The sequence below is a fragment of the Empidonax traillii genome, unplaced genomic scaffold (genome assembly GCF_003031625.1).
Source record: "Empidonax traillii isolate 1590-97213 ecotype Southwest subspecies unplaced genomic scaffold, ASM303162v1 scaffold387:size635111, whole genome shotgun sequence".
In the NCBI taxonomy this organism is placed as follows: domain Eukaryota; kingdom Metazoa; phylum Chordata; class Aves; order Passeriformes; family Tyrannidae; genus Empidonax; species Empidonax traillii.
This window is the reverse complement of record NW_020955580.1, coordinates 444,328-466,339: the sequence shown is the minus strand read 5'-3', so window position 1 is coordinate 466,339 and position 22,012 is coordinate 444,328.

Sequence of the window (22,012 nt, the reverse complement as noted above, 5' to 3'; positions counted from 1 at the left end):
TGGGCTGAAAAGTGTGAATTCCTCCCGTTTTCCGAGTGCTTCCTGGGGGCATTTCGGTGTTGTTAGAGAGAAGGTCCTTGGCTTAGCCCTGGAGCCCTTTCTCCTCCTGCTTGGTCTGTCAGTGACGTCATTGTGATGACAAATTTATGACATCACGGGGAGCCTCGTGACAGATGAAGCATTTGCAGATCCCCTTGCAAGCAAAACGAAAACTCAGCAGGAGGAAACTCGGCTGAAATTTATGAGTCTTCTGCAGGAACCGATGTCACTCCTGGCCCGGGGCCACTGCAGCCAAGAGGATTTATGCTGCCTGTGTGCCCTGGGCCTTGCTCTTGGGGGGCCAGGCTGAGATCAATCCAGCCTGCCACAGGGGCAGCTGTTGGGGACACCTGGCGAGAAAAATCAGCCAGAGGTGGAAGTGCCCCAGGGGCAGTCCAGTGCATGAGAAGCTGCTCTTGCTGGTCCATTTGTACCTGTTACTTGATGAAAAATGCCAAGGATGAGGGCTGTTGCATACCTGTAAGGCACAAAGCTGGTCTCTAGTTTTCATTTTGTTGTCTCACTCGCTGGGTGGTCCTCAGTGGTTCTTGAGGCTCATCCACCACTCACAAGGAGCAGGCCCAGGGTTTCGTTCTCTGTGCAGCGAAGGTTCAGCAGTGAACTGTCTCTGCTGGCGAGCTGGCAGGACAGTACATCATGGGAGGTACCTCTCTTCCACTTCTCCCTAATTTAGGCTCTTGGCCCGGGCTGACCTTTAGGGTGATCTCATGTACCGTGTCCCAGCTGTAGGGCAGAGGTGGCAACGAAAGCTGTCCATAAAATATACTCTTCCCCAAAGGGTGAGCCATGTTTTTCCAGGTTTGCTCGCTACCCCTTTTACTAGTTTCCATGAAAACAAATCGCAGTTTTCATAAACATAAACTACCATCTGGCCCTGGAACGTTGGTGGGTGTTTTTATCTCCCGTTGATGGGATTTGCAAACTGTTGGGAAAATCCCAGCAAGGTGAAAAGGGGTAGTTTTGGCACAGCTCCACCAAGCTGCTTGCTCCGGCCCTGATGGTGTGCTCGCTCCAAGGCGCAGGTTTGCTGTTGCAGGTTCAGTTGCCTTGGTTTGGTCGAGTGCTCCACAGCATCATCCCAAGAAGGTTTTCCACAGCTTTGGGGGGGGCTGCCTGATCCCTTCACCTGAAAAGAAGTGCACAAAAAAAAAACCCCTCTTCCTTTAAAGCTGTTCTGGTGCAAGCTGTTGTTCAGTGTTGAGTCAGTGCTGGGCACCATCTGCCCACAACCCCAGTATTTACATCCCCGGGGACAAAACCAGCACAGGACTGGGCTGTACAGGTTGCCCATTAGCACAGACCCTGTCCAGTCATCCTAAACCAAGGAAATGCTCCCCACCCTGCCCCAGCTTCACTTAACAAAGCCATTAGCACTCCTATTAAATATTTAGCTTGGCGCTCGTCGTGTTATCCTACCTGCGAGTGGGGAAGGGCAAAGACAGGAGCAGATGGGACGGGGATGATTCAGAGCATGGTGTTATATCCCAGAGCTCTAGCCAGGGAGCTGCTTAAATCAAATCAGGCTTAGTAATGGCAAAGCACATAATTAGATGCTTTAACGACCACGGCTGCCCTGCGTGAAGTTTTGCACGGTCTCTACAGGTTGTTTGTTGGGGTTTTTTGGTTTTTTTTTTGGTTTTTTTTTAGAGTGAGTCAAGTCTTGGATAAATTCTCTGGGAGGGTTTCAGCGTTCGATCTGGGTTGTGGGAGTGGAAGGGACATCTCCAGAATTATGGGAATTGAAAGAACGGGTTTGTGCTCGTGGCAGAGGAGAAACAGAAAGGGGAGACCTTACCGAGAATGAAAATTTGGGCGAAGGCATGCCAGCTTTTTGGGTGCTGGAGAAGGGAGGCAGCAAGAGGTCGGCAGAAGTACGGTTGCCTTCAGTTTCTGTTCACCAGCGTCAGTCAAGGAATGGCTTGGGAAAGCCTTTGGATGCCTGGAGGGCTCCAGCAAGAGGATTTCAATAGGTCTTTGATCCGTGCTGAGGTTTCAGTCCATCACTGGTGTTAAAAGATGGCCTACAGTGAAGGAAGGAAGCTGTCTGGACACATTTCACAGAGCTTTTTCAGGTAGCAAATCCTTACTCATAGGGCATCCATCTGGGATATGGGGATCATGTTCGAAACCTCTGCCTGATAGAGAGCTGGCATTAATTAAATATGCACAGGGACAGGGAGGGAATCAGCAGAGCAAACATGAAAATCCTTCATCTTCTAGGGGAATGCTCACAACCTGCGTGTGGTGTTTCTTAGCCTGGTGTGCGTTCTCTCTCCCTCTCAGAAGAATCAAACATTAAATTAAAAGTTCTTGGAAGAGAAATCCCAAGATCTCACAATTCACACATCTCTTGTTTTCTGGGTAGTTCTCATTCCTGGCACATGATGCTGACATTCTCTGAGAAGGGTAATTCTGGGGATCTTCAGGTCTTTCTTGGACTCTGGACTTGAAAACTGTGTTTAGACATGGCTCAGAGTTAGTTCCCCTCTGTTTCAGAACTGACTGGAAATGTGAAGTGATGCATTTCTTTATGCTCTTATTTTTCCCATCGTTTCCATGTTCCTTCATGTGCATTCTCCCTGTCAGCCACTGCCTCAAAGGCCAAGAACCTGAATGGTGCCTCCTCTCTACCACCCCCAGCTTTGGTTGGTCTCTGTGTCCCCTCACCCCTGCAGGGATAAGGAGCCAGCACATCCCATCCCCTGCCCAATTCCCATGGGAAGCATCTTCAGTGTGCAATCAGCTCGAGGAGGAGACCTTCACATCAAGTCCCCTTGATTTCAAGGAGCGTGCAGCATATTGCACAAATATTAGGCAAGGATAAAGGACCGGTTTTGTGCTTGCCAGAAAGGATTTTCGTGCCAAAGGCACCACAAATTGTTGCAGGTGAGAGGAAAAAAAAAGGAGAAAAATTACCAGTATGAGTACCTCCTTGGGCATTGCTGCTCTGGGCTGCTGATTCCTTTCCAGCTGTTTCCCTGCGTCTCCGAGACAAACCAGGACCACTCTTCTGTTCAGTAAGAGGGGAAATTCAAGTGATTTCGATCAATCAGCCTTACTCAGGGTCTCTAGAGGGCCGTGGCTCCAGCTCTCCTCCCCTTCCCTGTTGTGTTCAAAGGCTGCTCAAGAAGATCCCATTTGTAGGTTGGCAATTAATAAAGAAATCCCATCATTCAGAAAAAGAGGGACATTGTGTTAGTCAGACTATATGGGCTCAGTTGCTTAGCAAGTGAAGAAACGTGTGTCCAAGGCTGGATTTTTATCCTGCTTGGCATTTTTTCAACTAAGCACTGTCCATCTCTTTCTACTCCTCTTGGCTGGAAGAAAAAAAGAGAAATAAAACGTTTTCCTGAGGCCAGCCTGAAAAAGCTCTTCATCTCAGCTTTGAAAGGGAAGAGCTGAGGATCTGATTGTACCTGAATGGAGCAATTTTTACCTCCCCTACGAAGTCCATCAGGCTCCTGGGCGTTGCAGTCTATTTAAGCAGCCATCCTCAGCTCTGGTGGCCAGTTTGGTGGGGGTACCCCCAGCTATCAGGGGAAGGGGAAATAAGGCGCTGATGTACCCCCTGAGACAGGGAGCTGATGCAGGGAGGTTGAAGAAGAGAGAAAATGAGAACACAGAATTTCTTCCAGGCTCTGCTCAACATGCAAGGTAAAATAAAAAAAAAAAAAAACAAAAAACAAAAAAACCCCACACCTTAGTGAAAGCCATTAAAGAGAAAGAAAGAAGGAGGAAAGAAAGGAAGGAGGAGAGTCATTACAAGGCTTTGAGTCTGGAGGCCTTTTCAATCCCTTGAACTGAATGTAGGTTGTCAGCCAGGAAGAAAAGCAGCCGCTTCGCTGATAGCACAGGTACCAGGAAAACCTGCTGTGCCTCTAATGAACACTGACAAAGCACTTTGGGAGGGCAGGGAAAGGAAAACCCACCGGCTGCTTGCCCTGTGGTGCTTCCAGAGGAGGGACCCGACGGTTTCTCCCAGGCTTGTCCCTGGGCTGTGTGGAGGGAGGAGCAGCGAAAGTGCTGAGGGGCTCCTGGAGCACTTTGGCAGGGAAGGACTCCCTTCTTCTTGCACCTGATTTGATTCCAGCCCGCAGGGGTTGGGAGGAGGTGCTCCTGCTCATCTACGGGCTTAGGAGGAACCTCCTGAACTTCCAGGGCACTGAAACTTTGGGGTTTCAGTGTTCCCCAGGGCTCTCTGTAGAGCCTTGCTGAACCGAGCCTTGGCAGGGCCGTGGGTTGCTGGTTTGGCAGTCGGTGCCAGGTGAAGGTGCTGTCACGGGATTGCACCCATGACAGCTTTAGGTTCGTGATCTGGGTCCGTGACTGCGCCTCTCCTTGGAGTCCGAGTGGCGAGTTGCTGCTTCATCAGGACAAGGAGTTTCCAGCTCAGGGGTGAGCTCTTTTACTGCCCAATCGTGCCATGGAAGTGAGGCAAGAGCATGAACCCCTCACCTGCTGCCTCACATCCAGCTGTGAGCAGATGTTTCCTTTATGGATGGTCCCACAGATCCCATCTCCCCGCAGCTGGCTGGGAAAGCAAACATTCTCCACGTCCCAACTGTTGCTGCCAGTGCTGGTTTCAGCCAAGGGAACTTTTCCTTTAATGGTTCGAAGGAAGAAAGAGTCAAGATGGCCGAGAAGGGATGAAAACAGTGGGAATTAGCAGTCCACACAGCCAAGAGATGGATGTAGTAACCTCTTTTATGTCTTATTCTCGCCCAGGGATACCTTTATCTTCTGCAGCACGGAAGGATTTTTAATCTTCTTCACAAAGACAATCTTCGCAGGAGGGGGAAACAATCAGCTTTTATGGGGCTGTTCACTCCTTTATTTATTTGCAAATTCTCAGCAACAGTCAAACTTGAGCAAAGGATAAAAAAAAAGAAGAGAAACAAACAAACAGAAAAGAAACAATCCAAAAAAGGTGAACAGAAAGACGGGTATTTTTCTTCTTACTATATCCCCCAGAATAAGAAATTGATGTCTTACATGTATATAAATAATAGCCACCTATAACTTACCAGTATTGAGATGTAAATGAGGTAACAGTGGGGATTTCATCTCATTCAGCATGAAAAATGAGTCTCTTGTTAGAGGGAGTTTCAAGACATGCCTTTGAAGCTGGAGGCACAGACCCTGCGCTGAAGCAGGAGCAGAAAGGGAGGCAGGTGAGACCTGGGTGTGCCCTCAGGTGGAGTCTCCATCAGCATGGCCAGGCTTCCCTCTGCCAAAAAACTGGAGGGGGAAGAGGAATGGGGGGTGTGTGCTGCTGGAAAAGGGATACATGCTCTTCTGCTTGAAGCATGGGAAGAGGTCACTCTCCATCTCCTTCCCCCTGAACTGTCCACATGAAGCAGATGAGAGAGCCAAGGGGACCGTGGACTCTCCAGGCACTCAGACACTTCTCCCCTCGACAGCGCTTGGTATCCATCCTTTTCTCCGGTTTTCCATCAAAAAGTTAGTTTACAAAGAGCTCTTGACGTGTACAAGAGTCTCCTTTCTCCATGAGTGTTTTCAGTCCTGGCATACCAATCGCTCAAGCGAGCTCCAGACGTCTTATTAACGATTCCAAGTGAGATCCTATTAAAATGGTGCTGTCAAGTTGGGTAGGACCAGCCTCTCTTCATCTGTCAAGGAGTCTCCTCTTGATTTTAACTGCTTTAAAAACAGAATGAGAAACGAAAAAAAAAAAAAAAGACAACACCTCAAATTCACAGCATCTGCTGGGAAAATGCAGATTTTGGCTGTTATTTTAATTTTACCGAAGTCACTGTTGGCGCAAGGTTTTTTCCCCCCCCGGTTCAGAATTAGGAAATCAGGGTCACAAAGATGAAGATCGATTGTAGTTTGGCTCCCTCTGAGAGCACCTGTCAGAAGGAGGTGGAGGGAAAAACCCACAACAAATAAGATTCCCCTAATGCTGTCACATCCTTGCTTGTTTGCAAGAGGTTTTTTGTTCACAACATTATGACTGGAAACATCTTTTTTGGAGGAACTCATGTCACAATATTGTAAAGATGCTGTTCCTGAAGAGCTCTGTGGTCTCCACTCCTGATTGCTTATATACATATAAATGGTCTTTCGCAGAATCCTGGAATGATTTGGGTTGGAAGGGACCCTGAAGGTCATCTGGTTCCAGCCTCAGGCCGTGGGACCCTTCTTTCACTTACCAAAACACAGGAAAGCAATTAGATCTTACACCTCATACTGTGATTAATCATCCTACAAACAGCACATGGGCACGGAGAAAAGGAATGCTTCCTGAAATGCATGGGGTTTGTATCAGACTTCAACTGGCAAACAAACTGGGAGAATCTGGGAAAACATCTCTTGGCTTCTGCATGCTCCCCAGAAATCAGGGCTTCAGCGTGCCCTTGCATTCTTAGCCCTAAAACCCGGCTTTGCCCACAAACCACAGGTTTGGGACCGGACAGAGAAATGCTCTAATCTCGGTGCTTTGTGAACTTGGAGATTCATCCCTCTGCTCCCCAGCAGTGGGAAAGGGAAGAACAGCATTTCTTCCCCTTTGCTACCTCTCCCTGCTTTGCCTTCCCAAGCGCTGCTGACCTTTCCTCCCAGGCTCCTGACGGGTTTTTTTCCCCTATCTAATATCTAAGTGCTGCCGTAGTAAACGGTCATTATAAAGCTATAAATAGTTCACAGCACTCCAATTAGGGAGCTGCACTTAATTGCACGGGGGAAAAAAAAAAAAAAGACAGAGGAAAAAATTAGCTGCTGCTGCAGTCCTTGATGAGAAGACCCTTGAACTCAGCAGAAGGCATTCTCAGGTCACTCGAGGGACTGGATAGAGCTGGATTAAATGGTGTGTGGGGGGGGAATTTATTCTCCCTGGGTCAAGGGTAGGAGTAGAGAGGGCTGGGCCCTCTTCTCTCAGCAGGCAGAAACAGGTGCTGATGTTGGGAGAGTGGGAGACTGAAATTCCAGTGGTTTCTGAGCTCCAATAGCCCAGCCTGACATGGGATGTGCCATCTGAGCTGTGGATGAGCAGCTTCACCCCTCTCTTCTTGCTGTTGGCATCACTCCTCAGGGAGCAAGGTGCTGCTGCCCAGGGCTCACCTTTTCACTCTAGCTCTTCTATCCTTTGGTCGTTCTCCTGAGAACTTTGGAGAAAAACCAAAGGTGAAGTCTGAGCAATAAGGGATGGCAGCTCCCTTGCCCCCAGGCTGTCCCTAGAATTTCAAAATGCTGTCAGGACCTATCACAGGATGCAGGAATTCACACGGAGCTACAGCTCGGGGTGGATCAGCAGCTTTACCTGCCAGCTTCTGCAAGAGCATCCTCAAAAGCGGAGCACAAAAGTTACATCGGAAAGAGCACTTGAGAGTGTCCTTTTCACATTGCTCAGCCGACACGGCCTTCCTTTCCAATGCCTTTGGAGCAATTTGCATGCCATTACCCACAATGCCTGCAGCTGTAATGCTATTACAGCTTGGCAGTCCCTCTAACCTAATGATGACAAACACTGCAGTATTCCTTATCTGCTCCTGGCCAAAAAACCCCAATAATTATTGGGGAAAGGGAGGGGGGGGAGGAAAAAAAAAAAAAGTGATTTGTCTGCTTTTTTTTTTTCCTTTGTTTTTTTTTTCCCCTTCTTTTCTTCCCCCATTTTTTTTTCCTTGCTTAAAAAAGGCTCTGGAGGAAGGAAATGAGAAAGTGGGAAGTTTAGGACAGGGCTGGCTATAATGCCAAGTACCAGGTGGAGACCACACTGGTCTTACAGCTTAAGCACAGCCCATGTCCCTCACCTTCCATAGCTGTTCTCCTGCTTCTCCTGCCTTTTCCCTGGTTCATCTATTACAAAGCAGTATTTCCTTTCATCCACTTTTATCCCAGTTTTGGGGCAGGGGCCTGTGTTTGGGAATAATGCTGCCAGGTGATGGTTTAACTGCCATCCTCTTGTAGGTCTACGCTGCTCTCTGGGCTTCCATGCTCACCTTTTGATAGGAAATGAATATCTGAGTGATAAAACGAGATATTCTGTGCTTTCAACATAGCTTTCAACTTTTCTGGCGTTGCTAAGTTGGTGTTTAAACCCAAGATCGTGCCAGCCAGCTGTTTATTCCCCTGCAAAACTCTTGTAAAATGGTTGTTGCAGACCTGAGTTTTGTAATTATCACGTTTATGGGGTGCTGCCTCCACCAGAACTGCAGGATTCGGTCCTGGGGAGGGCACTGCCGTTGCTAAAAGGACACCCTCTGGAAAGTCCAGGGACACGAGTGTTTCTTTGGCAGGGTGGCAAACGCGGCGCTTTTTTGTTGTTGTTGTTGTTCCCTTGAACTAACCCAGCTTTTCATTATCTTATTAAAGCAAACAGAACTGGGACAATAAGCTGTGTTTGTCCAGGGAGCGGAATTGGCTCCCGGCACGCGGCCGCTGTTGATCCAGCCCGGGTGATGGGGGACTCCAGGGGATGGGGACATGCCAGGGGTGGGCTCAGGTGTCCGGGGTGGGGGCAGGGGTAGCAAAGAGAAGTGAAGGACTTCGTGTTGAAGCTGGCATAGGGCTTTCTCCAGCCCGGAGAAGCTTTTTGTCCCAGAGAGGCAGGGGGGTAGCTCAGGGCATCGTGCCAAACTGTCCCGTCGTGCTGCGTCTCCTCCAGACAGAAAACGGGAAGAATAAATCCCGTAAGACACCCGTTATAACTCTGGGTCTGGCTCCTGCAGAAAGCCCTGCTGCTTTCCCCTCTGTAGCTTTTCAAGCATCCCGCAGACTCCCAGGGGACAGCAGGGAACACATGCCTGGGATCGGGTTTGCAGAGGCTGAGTGTCCACACTCCCATCCTTTTTTTTTTTTTTTGGGGGGGGATCCATGAGGAAACAGGCCATGAGCAGGAGTTTTTGGGAACCATCCTGAGAATAGAGTCGCAGCAGCACATCGAGTGCTCACTGGAGTGTTGGGAGAGGTAACCAGGTTCCCTTGTGAAGCTGCCCCTCCCTCCTCCTCCCACTCTCTGGCTTATTAATTAACCTCTGTTAATTAAGCCGCAGCTCTCATTGCTAGAAGGTATCGGCGTGTTCAGGAGCTTAGCAGGATTAAATATTATTAGATGTTCTTGGATAATAGCAATGCCTCTGTGCTTGGAGTTTTGGTGGCTGGCCTGTAAACTGGAACTTGAAAAGTAGGGGAGAAAGTTTTTTGTTCACGTAATCATGCCCGAAGCAGTTAGTCTGGTCTGTGGAGAGAATGAAAAAAAAAAAAAAGCTGTTTTCAGTAGCAGAACTCTCCTTAACCTCACCTGGGGAGCCAGAGCGATGAGCAGCCTCTGCAAAACAGGGAGCAGCAGGGAGCTGGTGACACAAGAGATGTTACAAACCAAACTCAGGTGCTTTGTTTGGCTGAGATCAGCTGAAATGCGTCCGGTTTGCGACCCTGTCTCCCGTGCCTGCTCAGCACTGAGCCTCGTGGTGCCACCCTATGCCCTGGGAGAGCATCCAGCCCTGGAGCACGAGGGGCGTTGTTTTCATCCCTGTCCCTCTTTGTATGAGGATCCTATAGCAATCCTATAGAGAAGCAAAGGCAGCCGTGGAGCGTGCCGGCTTATAAAGTGAGCAAACATAATATTTACATCAGTAAGACTCCCCGTGTTTGACTAGAAGCTAAACAATTTAAAGGGAAGATTGATTTGTTACGTTAAAGGGTAAACCGGGTCAGGGTTATGAAAAGAAGCTTTAAATACCATTCACAAAAGCAACATCCCAAATCCCCCTGCTGCTCTTTCAGAGCTGGAAATGTCACAAAGAGATAATTCAAGCGGTGGAGGAGCTGCCACATGAAAGCGGCTGGGAAGATGTGTCCACTTCATCCAGTTCAATGCAGGCAGCTGGATTGGGAGCTGGGATTTGCTGAATATTCAGGCTCTTTCCAGGTTGCTGGTTGATTTATTATTTATTTTAACTCAGGGGCGGAAAGCTGAAAACTTCCCATAAAACAAGAAGTGGGATTCAGAGGGGCGGCTTGTTTAGATAACAACGCAGCAACCTAAAATTGTTAAAGAGAGCTTATAAAAGTAAACAAAGCGAGCGTGAGAGAAATTCAAATGGTTCCCTTCTCCCCCCCTTTCCCCGCCCCCACCTCCAATCAAACTTTTAATTGCCGGGAACTCAAAGCAGCTGCATTTTCTGCTGGAAAAGTGCTCTGTTGCATTTTTGTAGCAGTTTCCTTTTACTGGAGGAGCCCCGGGAGCAGGATGGGGCCTTGCTCTGTGGGTCACACGGGCCGTGTGTGAAGCAGGGAATTTCGGGGAGGTGCGTGTGGGAAGCCAAAAAAGGCTCTGGCTGCCTATTAGGCAGCTAATAATCTTTGATGGCAGAAAAAAATGAGGGTTATTTGGCCCTGAGTCATGCAGTGAATGGCCTTTAGCATGTTTCACCCATTTTCCCATGAGCAGGCTGTGACTTTTTCCTCCCCAAATGAACCATGACAAGCCCCTATCCAAACAGTAATAATAGTAGTAATAACAGTAATTATCCCAGCAGCAATATTAATCATAAAAACCTCCTTTTTTTTTCTTTTTTTCTTTTCCTTTTTAATTTGCTGCTCTCAAGAACGCTGAGCCACTGGTGGCTGCTGCCTGTCTGGGCTGCTGTGCAGGGGTCCTGCTGCTGCTCCAGGCCCTTTTCTGGCTAGAAGCACCATGACCCAGAGCTTGTCTGGGTGCTTGATGCTCATAAAAAGGGTGAACCGAGTCCTCTGGGGCAGAACTTGGGCATTTCAGGCTGGTGGAGCTCCACATGCTTGCTCCCTTTTGCTTTCAGGGATGCCCACTGGGTCCGGCTCTGCCCGCTCCCGCACACCAAACCCCATTAGCCTTATCAAGAGGGAATAAATCCTCCTCTGATACCACCCAGGCTCCAGCTCCATGCTAAAGTCATCCATAGCCCCAGGTGCTCCTCTGTGGTGGCTGCCCTTTGCATTCCCAAAGCTCTCTGGGTGTAGGGGAGGGACACACATGTACGGGATGATGAAGATCATCTGACGTGAAAGAGCAACTGTGGGTGAGCAGCATCCTGGCTTGACACTCTGCTGCTTGGGAGCTTTTCCCCCTCTGTTCCTTTTTCCCCTCTGCTCTTCCCAGTCCCTGGGAACAATGTCTTCAGGGGCCTGCTGGTGTTTCTGCGTGCCAGCAGATTCGGGAAGCTGCGTCAGGGCTGCAGAGAGAGGTGATGGTCATCCATGGAAGGGTCCCTGGCCAAGCCAAGGGAATGCAGCCCCCATCCCTATGCTGGGCAGGGTGCTCAGCACCACGGCAATTAATCACTTTGTAAATATCTTCTGTTTTATTACATAAGCAATAAGCACTTTGTCGGAAATTGCATAACTTATAATCCAATTAAACAATAATTACATTGTAATGGGTTTGTAACTATGGCATTAATTAACTTTTATTGCCCTGTAAATTAAGCATGGTATCGATATGGGGTTGGGAGCAGACAGCTGGCTCTGGTGGTGGCAGGAGAGGGATGGGGAGCCCCAAAAGCTCTTTGGGGGGTTCGCCAAGGTCTGTGGTCACACAATTGGCCTCGGCAAGAGAGAGCTTTGTCCAAGCTGCGAGCAGGTCTGTGTGTGTCCTCCTCCTCCTCCTGGGGAGGCCTCTTTTTCTGGAGAATAGAAGGGTCCTGGTGGCCAAGGGTCCCCAGGGACCATCTTTGTGGCACTGACGTGGAGCCAGCGGCAGCGCCGGCAGCTGGGGGAGGAGCGGGAAGCCAGTTCCATGTCAGGAGAGCTTCTGCACACCCACGTGCTGATGCTCATCCCTACCAAGCACTGGATTCACCCACGGCCTGCAGGTGCTCAAGAGGTGGGAGCTGTGGCCAAGGTGCTCCAAGGTACTCTGATACCTGTCCTCCCTGCTGGTGGGAGGATCTGTGGCTCACTCTTGGGAAAGCGCACTCCCGGGAGGGTTCCTTGGCTGACCATGGCACCTGGAAGTGCCTGGTGTGGATGGCAGGGCAATGTGCTCCTGCCAGCTTGATTGCCACCAGGAAGCCATGCTGGGATAGTGCTCCCTGCCCAGTTAGTAGGGAGAGAGGAGCCCTGGGAGAGGCTGGACCTGCAGCTGCTGGACACTTACCCTCTGCTTGCAAGCCTGGAAGAGCGGTGCCTTCATCCCCTTTCCAGCTGTTGCCAGGCTTGGTACCACTGGAGCAAGTGATGGGCTGCTTCAGCAGGATCTTCTCCCTGCTGCTCTCCAGGCAGGGAAACTATTCTGGGGATGAGAGTGGAGGGATGTTTTGCTCAAGGCTCGAGAGGCTGCTGCACACAAAGGTTCCCCCTTCTGTCTTTGAGGAGGGACGTGCTTGTGCCTGAACGCTTCCAGCCACTTTGTGCCCCCCTGGGCTCAACACGAGTGCTGTAGGTCAAGGAATCGGGACTGGCAACAGCAGGGGTGCCCCTCTGCCTCTCACCCCACCCATCCCAGTCCCTCTAGCCCTGCTTTAGCTTGGCTGGAGACAGAGCCCGTGACTCCCAGGCGAGCTGCTGCCTGCCCGGCACGAAGGGCCGCACGAGGGGCAGGACTTTGCAGCAGCTGCTTTGGGAGCAGCTTCCTTAGAGGGAAGGGCAACCAGAATCCTATCTGGGCCATCTGCCACAGGCTTTCAGGTGGAGCGGGGAGGCAAATCCTGCCCCCTCTCCACACCCCCGTTTATGGCTGGGGGTTTGGTGCCCGCGTGTGAGTAAGGGCGTTAGCACATGCTGGGACTCATTGCCGACCGGAGGTGCTTTACATGGGATGAGTGAGTTCAAGCAGGGAGCCAGCAAGTTGAGTCCTGGTGAGATGGGTAGCCAAACTGAGATGCCAAACTCTGACCAGACAGCTGCTTCATTTCTGAGGGGACTCCATCCCACGCCGATGCTCCCTGATACCTCGGAGCTGTCGAGGGAAACATTTGCAGCTTAAATCTCCAGATTTTGGAAACTCAGTCTCTGGGTCTTGCGGGGTTTGCCTCTCCTGCTTCTGAGCAGACAGCAGGCACGTCTGGTGAAAGGTTGGAATTTATTGCCGAGGCTTTAGAAACATGTTCCTTACACCAGGCATGCTTGGAAACTTGAAAATCAGCCCGGCTGCTCACACAACCGGTACAGTGATGCAGATAGGGAAATGTAACAAAAATAATTATCCTTTTGATCTGGCGTAATCTCTAAATCTCCTCCCCACCTTCTGAACCTTGTTGAACTACCTCTCTGCTCCCTCCTGGGTTTCTGCCTCGCTGGCATCCTCCTGCTTAGCCACGTGTCTGCTCTGAACTCTGTAGTCACCCAGGAGGCACAAGGAGCGAGGATTTGGCCATGCCTTGTCCTAGGTTTGGGGGGTTTTTTTGTGCTCCCTTTGTATGGGCATGTTTATTTTGTAAAAATTCACAGTTCGTGAGTTCAAAAGACCCATCTTATTCATGGAAAATGAGTTGCTGGGGTTCAGCTCCCCTCCTGGCAGAGCAGACAAGCCACGGCTGCCGCCGGTGGGCTTCTGCGATCGGGATCGCAGCGTATAAAACAATTATGGAGACCTGCCACCTTGTGGGAGCTGGGAGATGTGGCAGGACCCCCTCCTCCAGCCCCTCACCCTCTGAGCGGGCTGGGTTTAGGGGCACCTTCAGGCTGGATTTTGGGATGTGCACCTCTGTGGGGTTGGGGGAGAGGGATGGGCAGCGCTTCACTTTTTCTTGATTTAGAACTGCGTCCCTCTGGACGCTTCTGGAGTAGGTTTCTGTATCCAAAAAGGGGCAGACTAGTTTTAGCCACCAAAAGAATAGTTAAAACTCAACTTCCCTTAAAAACAAAACAAAACAAAAACAATAGAGGAAAAGGAGAGAGAAATAAGTGAAGAGAGACAGTGCGAGGTGAGCTGTGGGGATGGGTGATGGGAGTGCCATCCATCATGTTCGCTTTCTCCCGATGGGAATTCCCACTCTCCCTCTCTAGCCTGCGTTCCGGCTCTGTGACTGCCTCAGTGTGCATTTCCCCAGGGCCCATCCCCTCCTCCTGGGTCAATAGTCCATCTTCTCTTGCTCTGCTGAGGGCCCATCGCTGCTCCACAGGGCTGTCATTGGGAAGGTTAAGAGCATCTGTGGTAGTAAAAACCCGTGTTTGTGGCAGCTTGGTTTTTCTCCTGAAGAGTTTCTGACGCTGGAAGAGAGAGGTGGATGTAGTGATGCATGGAAATCACTCCCCAGTGTTGCTCAGAGGCTTCCCTGCTTTTGCTCCCCTTCTCCTTTATTGAATTTCCATTTTCTGTTTAATTGAGGAAGTTAGTTTTCCTCTCCCCTGGGTGTCCATCCTTCCAGCCCCAGTCAGCTCGTGCTCTCACAGCATCCTGCCTTCCTGCAGCGATGGGATATGATGTTGTTGCAGGGATTTCTGACTTCAGGTGGGCACTGGGCAACGGGAGCCAGTGTGCTCCTCGGGCAGAACAATCCGGTGTGTGAGCAGCTCCACTGACCAAGGCGGGGAAAAGAGCTACAGGAAAACACCGGAATGAATTAACTCACTCTATAAATAGCTCTGAGCTGTTAAATGAAATACTTTTCGTGGCTGGTTGTGAAACATCCGCGGGGTTTTATTTAGTTTATTCAGGAGAGCGTGGGGAAAGCAAAGCCGTGGTTCTTCCTCCATGAGTCCCTGGGTACCATAAGCACCCTTGGGTGCCACCCGTGGTGGGGTGGCAGCCTCTTGCCTTGCTTGAGCCTTGCAAAGGGGCACGTGGGGTCAGGTCCACCCTGGGGCTAGGACTTGCGTGCTGTGGGGTGAGCGGGGGCTTCCTGGGAGGAATAAAATGAAGCCCCCTCCTGAGCTCCCTTCACTGGGAGGAGAGGGCAAGGCAAGAAACCTTCAAGAAATTTCCTTTCTTTAAAGGAAATATGCAATTTCCCAAATCCCTGTGAGGTGACAGGAGGAAAACCCCAGAGGGGGCCAGGCAGGACCCAGCTGTGGGCGCTGGGTGCACCCTGGGCAGGGTGAACAAGTGTCCCTGTGTGAGTGCCATCCACCCAGAGGTGCCCAAGGAGTGCAATTATTACCATTTAGTCAGGCTTCTTAAACTGGCAAGTCAGAGCTTTGAACCCCATCCCGTTGAAAACTCGAGTCCTGTAAATCCACTGACTAATTGGGAATTCGTCAGGCATTGAATCCCTGAAGCTTTTATTTGGTTGGTTTTTTTTTGGTTTTTTTTTTTTTTTTTTGATTTGGTTCCTGATACCTCTCAGCTTCCTTGGGGCTGAGCAGGCACTTCCAGCAAACACAAGCATCCTGATCCCCCCTGTGCCAGCTGAAACACCCTGGGATGCCCTGGGTTGCAGGAGGAGACTGAAACATTTTCCTGGGTTGTGGCACATGTGCTCCTACTTTTAAAAGGGAGGGGAGGGAGGAGGAAGGAAGAGTAATTAATCACCAAAGATACTTTGCTCGTTTATTTTAACAACTGGAGTTTAGCTTGAATTATTTATGCTGAAGCTTCATAATGCACTAGGAAATGCACTGCAACATATGTCATCCAAAGAGTGAAGCCTGGGTAATGTGAAACCACTCTCCAGCCCTATTAAACCTGCGTTTAAGTGGGAAGAGGATGACTTGGGTTTGGTTGTTGTTTTTTTTTTTCCTCTCTCCAGCAAATTAATAATGTGTGCTGATTAGCACCAAACAGATTAGCAAGGTTCGTCTCCATGTGCTTTGTTTCGTCAATAGAAAGTTAATTAAGAGCCCTCTGCCTTCTGATACCCAGTTATAAGGCAACACTCCGGACCTTAATCTTAGATTATGAGTTTGTTCGAATTCTTTAATATTAAAACCGAGCTGGCCAGGAGGGGTGTTTTCACAGCAGATAGGCCTGGTTTGGGTTGACTCAAATTTTCCGTATTTCATGGGGTAGAGCACTGGGGTTCTCTCTTCCACCATGAAATTATGACCTAGTTTACCCCCAAAAAGCATCAGAAATGGTATGTGGAAAATTTGGGACATCCTAGATTTTAGTAGGAGCGACAAGGACAGAAAATAGTGTGGCATGTGAGACAGAGAGGCTCTAAAGTATTTTAATAATAGGGTAAAGCTCTGTAAAATCAGAACATCACCCTGTTACAGTCCCATGGACCCAAAGATATCCTGATTACACAGACTCCAGTCCTAAGGTGCAAATCCCTGGTGTGAAGCTGCCTGAGCAAGGGGTTGAGGAAATGTCCCATCCTGTTGTATTGTTGTCCTAGGTCCACTTCAAAAATTAAATGAAGGCAAAATGCCTTCAAAGTTCTGGCACCCCAGAATATGTTCTCCCCTGCAACACAGACACATTGTTAGAGGATCCCACGAGTGCTCAAAAAAAGTGACCTTATAACAGGGTCCTTTGCTCATCCCCTCAGCTAAGGCCGCTCTTTCTCAGATCCCTGAGTGGTTTGTTTTCCCACATTTTCCTTTATTTACCCCGTAATTAGTGCTCTCGCTACATTAAAGCCCTGGCAGAGCTGCACTCCCCACCCACATCAAAACTGGTCATCTCCCCCTGCCCCAGGGGAGCATCTGGACCGTCAGGTTTCACACACGGGGCATCAGCAAACCTGCCCGAGATGCCCCCACGCCGAGTCCAGGTGCCACCCAAAACTCCTCCTCCAGTTGCACCTTTAAATTAGACGAGCCAAAGTCCTTCTCCCCCACTCTCCCCGCTGGGTTTCAGCCCCCCCCACACACACACTTCCAGCCTCGGCATCCCAACCACCATCCAGGGAGGAACCACAAAGAGGAGAGTCTTGTGGCCCGAAGACGCTGCCCAAATTAAGGACGAGACGAGGGCTCCCGGCCTTTGATCTTGATAATAACTCATGTGGCTGACAGCAGCTTCCCCCTCCCCTCTCCTGCCCCCGCCCCACTTAATTAAAGGGAACAAAGAAAAAGTTGCTAATTAAAAGGAGCAAGGGAAGGAGGGGGGGGGAGAGCACGTGGGAGGGGAGGGATGGGGCGGGCTGTACCCGGGACACTGGGATATGTGTGCAGGGTTGGGAAGGAGCCAAAAGCCAAGCTTTCTTGCCCGTATTCTGTGTGCAGGCTGACCTGTGCTGGTGGATCTGGGGGAAAAAGTCCTCCAGCAAGGGAAAGCCGGGGGTGAGAGGCAGCGAAACCAGCAGTGAGCGGCCCCTTTCAGCGCTTGCATTGCAGGACCTGCAGCGTCCAGACGGGATTTAATCATAAAGCCACCTTCTCCCCACCCTCCCACTACTCTTTCTTGGGTGCAGGGAAAGACGGCCCATAATTTTGGCCAGGTCCCCGCTCGGCCTGGCTCTGGTACCTGTTTCCCTTCTCCATGGCTTATGGCAGTTCTGGTGTGCCGAAAAGTGGAGGTGGTTGTGAAAGAGGGACTGTGAAGTGCAGTTGTGGGGTAAATGTGTAGGCAAATGACTCGTGGTGCTGATGTGTGAAACGTTTGGATCTGCAAAGGCCTGCTGGTGACTTTCAGAGAGGAAAAAAAAGCAATGTAGCCTGCGGGTCCAAAGACCCATTCTAGCTGTAGTAACCTCTCCTGGCTTTGCTGTATCTCCTTGTTCCGCCTGGCTTTGAGGAGTCTCTTCCATCTCGAGGAAAAGGGACGTGCACCAGCAACGATTCCCAGGCATGTTCACGTGCAGGACAGCCATTCCTGCAAAGCTTCAGGTTATAGGCACCATGTGTGGAAAGGAGGGATGCTGTTCAGAGGGGATGTGGCACAGACCTACCCAGCTGCTCTCTGTGTGGCACAGCCCCTGTCTCTGACAATGGCTCACGGTGGAGCTCATCCTCGCCCCTAAATGATCCATGAGGACTTTGAAAGGTTCAGTAGAAAGAGATTTTAGTTGCAGTTTCCCTGTGCAGCTCTCACTTAGTAGCTTTCCTGCAGCTTCACAGTACAGTGCCTTCCAAGTCCAGGGGGGAAGAGACCCCGTGCTTCACGTGCTGTCCCTCTTTTCCCACTGAGCAGATCTCCTTCCTCAGCACTACCTGGGATCTGTCTCCCCTAACCCCGGGTTTGCAGACATGAAGTGCTTTCCCTGGGGAAGGCAACACTTTTTCAATCCCCCCCCCCAGCTCTCCCTGGTGCTGAGGGAAGTTGGCTGCCCTGAGTCTATCCTGTATGAGAGGTGTGCTGGTTTGGGAATCAGGCAAAGGAGCACCTCACCTGGGAATGTGTCTCCAGCCAAGGCCAAATGCAAGGGGATGCTCATGAAGAAAGCAGGAAAAAGGGGTGGGTTTAGAGCTGCTCATACATAACCTGCCAGCAACTTGCTGTGCCCAGCAGAGAGGTCCATGTGCATCCTCCCATCACATCCCCATTCCCCGTGGTCCCCATGAAAAGCATGTCCTGTGTAGGGCCAGGAGTTGGACTCGTTGATCCTTGTGGGTCCCTTCCAGCTCAGGATGTTCTGCGACTCTGTGTCCCCCTTCCAGCTGATGCTGGAGGGCCCTTTCAAAAGCACAAATCAAAGCTGTTTCCCTCTTAACCTCCGAGCTGTCCCTGTGCCTGGTTTGGTGCGTAATTCACGTCTTCAGGCAGATGTACCCTGCCCCTCTGTAGATAATGCCCCACTCCCACTGAAGTTGTTCCTATCTCCACTTCCATGTGTTTGGATCCTATTGCCAGTGGCGTTTTTGGAGGAAAACCCTTTAGCAATTCTGCATCCTCTCTGGGAAACGGTCTCAACTCTTTTGAGGGATTTTTAGAGATTATTTTTTATGATGTTGGTGATTTTCTCCTTGTTGTCTTCCCTGTGAATTGTCCTTCATCCGCTGGCAACCTGATGTTGTGCTGACAGACAATCTGACCTGACATCAGTGGGGTCGAAAAAATGTAAAAAAAAAAAAAAAATCCCCAAAGCTTAACAATAAAATAAGCAGCCAAGGCTGGCAGAAGGAGAGGAGAAAGTCAGAAGGGTGGCTCAGGGAGCTGAGCAGCTGCCAGCAAGCAGAGGGGTGAAAAAGCAACGTAGGATGGAGAGAGGGCGACCAAGGAGAAAAGGAGGACACAAAGAGTTGTAGGGAAACAGGAAGAGTTTGGGAGAGACTGGGGGAAGATTTCATCAGTATAGCTCCATCTACATGTGCCAGCAGTGCCTGCTGTACCCAAATTACCCTGGGCTTTGGGGAAGACACCTCGTACCTCTTGTTTTGAAAAATGGGTCCTGTTCTGCCTGTCTTGCCATTACAAATAGAGGAGTGACAGGAGTCACGGGGAACGTCAAATTCCATCCAGGAGCCATGGGTGAAGCAGGGAGAAGAACAGCAGCAAGGGTAGGGGGACAGCCCATCTCCCTGCCTCCTTACCTGTACTTAACCCCAGTGCTAATGAAGTGCAACCAGACAGCTCCTTCCCCCCTGATGGAAGGCTCACAAGGAGCACCACTGGCTAATGAGGACATTAGAGGCTGATCTCTCCCTTGTCATCCTCCTATTGTTTTAATATTAGGCTAATTTCACTTTAATGTGGATTAATTGGCACCTTTCTGCCTACAAAGTCCTTGGACAGTCAAAAATCGTGTTGTGTTTTTTTCTTAAATTGTATTTCCCACCCAAACAAAATAGTTTCCTTGGATTTGGAGGAGAGGTGGAGAAAAGGAGGGCATCTCTACTGCAGACCAGAAACAAGACCCAGACAGAGGCTGAGCAGGAGGAAAAAACACGTTTCATTATTCAGTGAGCAAATTCGTCTCGTCCATTCCCTCGCTGGGCAAGTGCCATTCCCTCTTTGCTCAGTGTGATGGCAAGACAGAAGGAAAGGAGGCTAAATATGGCGAATAATAGGAGGAAAAAGCGGGGCCAAGCGTCATCGAGTGTCTGGCCTCGCAGACTAAAGGAGCCAAAAGCCCTACTATTTGTGTAAATGTCTTTGCTCATTTTCCTCCCGGGGTGATTTTGGCAATTCCTTCGTTTCCCTGTGGTGAGCAGCCACAATCCAGGCCTGCCCGTGCTGTCCCACCGTTGCGCTGCAAGGCTGGAAAAAGGAAGGGTAATTGCACAGATCCAGACGCTGGCTGTGTCCAACCGAGGCCAAAGCTGGGAGGCTTGTGCTGGCCTGGAAAGTGGTGCCAGCTCGGCAGGACCTGTGGGGGAAACCTCCAGCTCCTTTTAGAAGGTTGTCCAACACAGTCTCCTGAAAGCTGTGAAGCAGTGGAACTGTGGCTGGTCCATCTTTGCTGTGGGACAGGAAGGGTGATTCAGAAAGGGAGACAAAATTGGATTAGGTTTGCAAATATCCTTCAGGCTCTACGGGCCACGCTGCTCATGGACCCAGCTGGGATCACGTGGAGCGTGGCGTAAATAGCCCAAGGCAAAGCTGTTTTGATGGTGATTCGAAGTTTCAGCAGATGTGCAGGTGGGGAAGGAGAAGGTAGTGAGCTGGCCCTGAGTTTGGCACGGGGTGAATTAAGCAGGAAAAGGAAGAGCAAGGACTGGCTTGGTCATGAGTCTCACAGGCAATATGGACACGCCTGACATCTGCCAACGGGCCAAACTCAGGTTCGGCTGGTGACAACCATAGCAGCTCAGGCAGCGCTTATGGATCAGTGATTTTCTGCTGTAGGAAATGTTTTCCGCCCTCAAGCACGCACCTCTGAGGTAATGCTGCTCTTTAATAAGGGGGGAAAAAAAAAAATCTGCAACCTTGGATGTTCTTCGTATTTCTCATTACTGGTACCCTAATCATGTCCCTATGAAAAAAAAAAAGAAAAAAAGCAAGATCCTTTTACACCTGACTAATTCTGCTGCTGTTATTCAGTGCTGCTTTCACACCACTTCCCAAGCCTGCCAAGACACCCTTGAACCTGTTTAGAAAAGGTTAGGATGCTAATTAAGAAAAGCTCTTCCCCCCCCACCCCAAACCTGAGGGAGAAACGTAAAAAAAGCGCATGAGCCGGGGTCGGATCCATTATTCCTCTCTCTTCTTTTCCTGTGTTATGAAACGTATGTCCCGCTTTTCCCCAGGGGAATACTCTGCTCCTGGAGGCCCTGTGTGCCAGCGTGAATATGGGACAAGAGGTTAATTTGTAGCCCTGTGATGCACGAGCTTTCCCTTTGCACAAATATTGATCTAAGGCTGTTCAAATATCCATCCTGGCCGTAATAGCAGCAGTGTGATATTGCTGCTGGAGATGCACAAGGACATTGGAGGGGAAGGGAACGGAGAAAGGAAGGAGAGATAGGTCAGAGCTGCGAGTTGGGCAGCTGTGTTCTCACCTCTTCCCCTCCCTTCTCAACTTAAATATCTTTTTATTGACATTTGTCTCACTGGGCCAAGTGATCTCTCAAAGAAGAGGGAAGCAGCAGCGCTGTTCCATCCTGGGCATTCATTAGGCAGTATTGTTTCCCCACTTGAGGTATCTGAGCTGTCTGGGTAGTGTTTAGGAGGAGGTTAAATAGAGCTGTTGAGTCTTAGGCAAATAAATCTCCCTTTGGCAGCTTAAAAGAGAGGAGACCTTCCACTCTCCTGCCTCTTCCCTGGGAGAAGAGCAGTCAGATCAGCTCCTTTGCTGAAGGAGCACGAGCAGGGCTGGTTCTGTCCTTCATCAGCACAAAACCGGTCAAGCTGAGGAGATGTGGAGGTTTTAACCCACTCCTGTGGGTTTTGAACACGCTCTGCCTTCAGCACAGCTCCCATTCCCCCTGCCCGGTGGGCTACACCTCCCTCCACGCCGAAGCTCTCCAGAATCCCTTCTCCGTGAATAATAACGAAAAACCTTTGTAAATTAGCTGATTAGTCAGCTCCCCCAATTAGCTAATTGCTCTGCTCTGCTTTCACTTGTGCTTCCCCCGTCGTTTTCCCCACCTCAGGTTGGAGGGACGAGCGGCGCACGTGGCTGCGCCGAGATCTTATCCAGCTTTGGAGGCTTTAAGCTTGCGTGATTCAGCCGTGTGGGGCTGACACGTGGCCGACCTTACACAACTCCTCCCTTTCAACTCCTTTGTGTTGAGGGATGTACCTGCC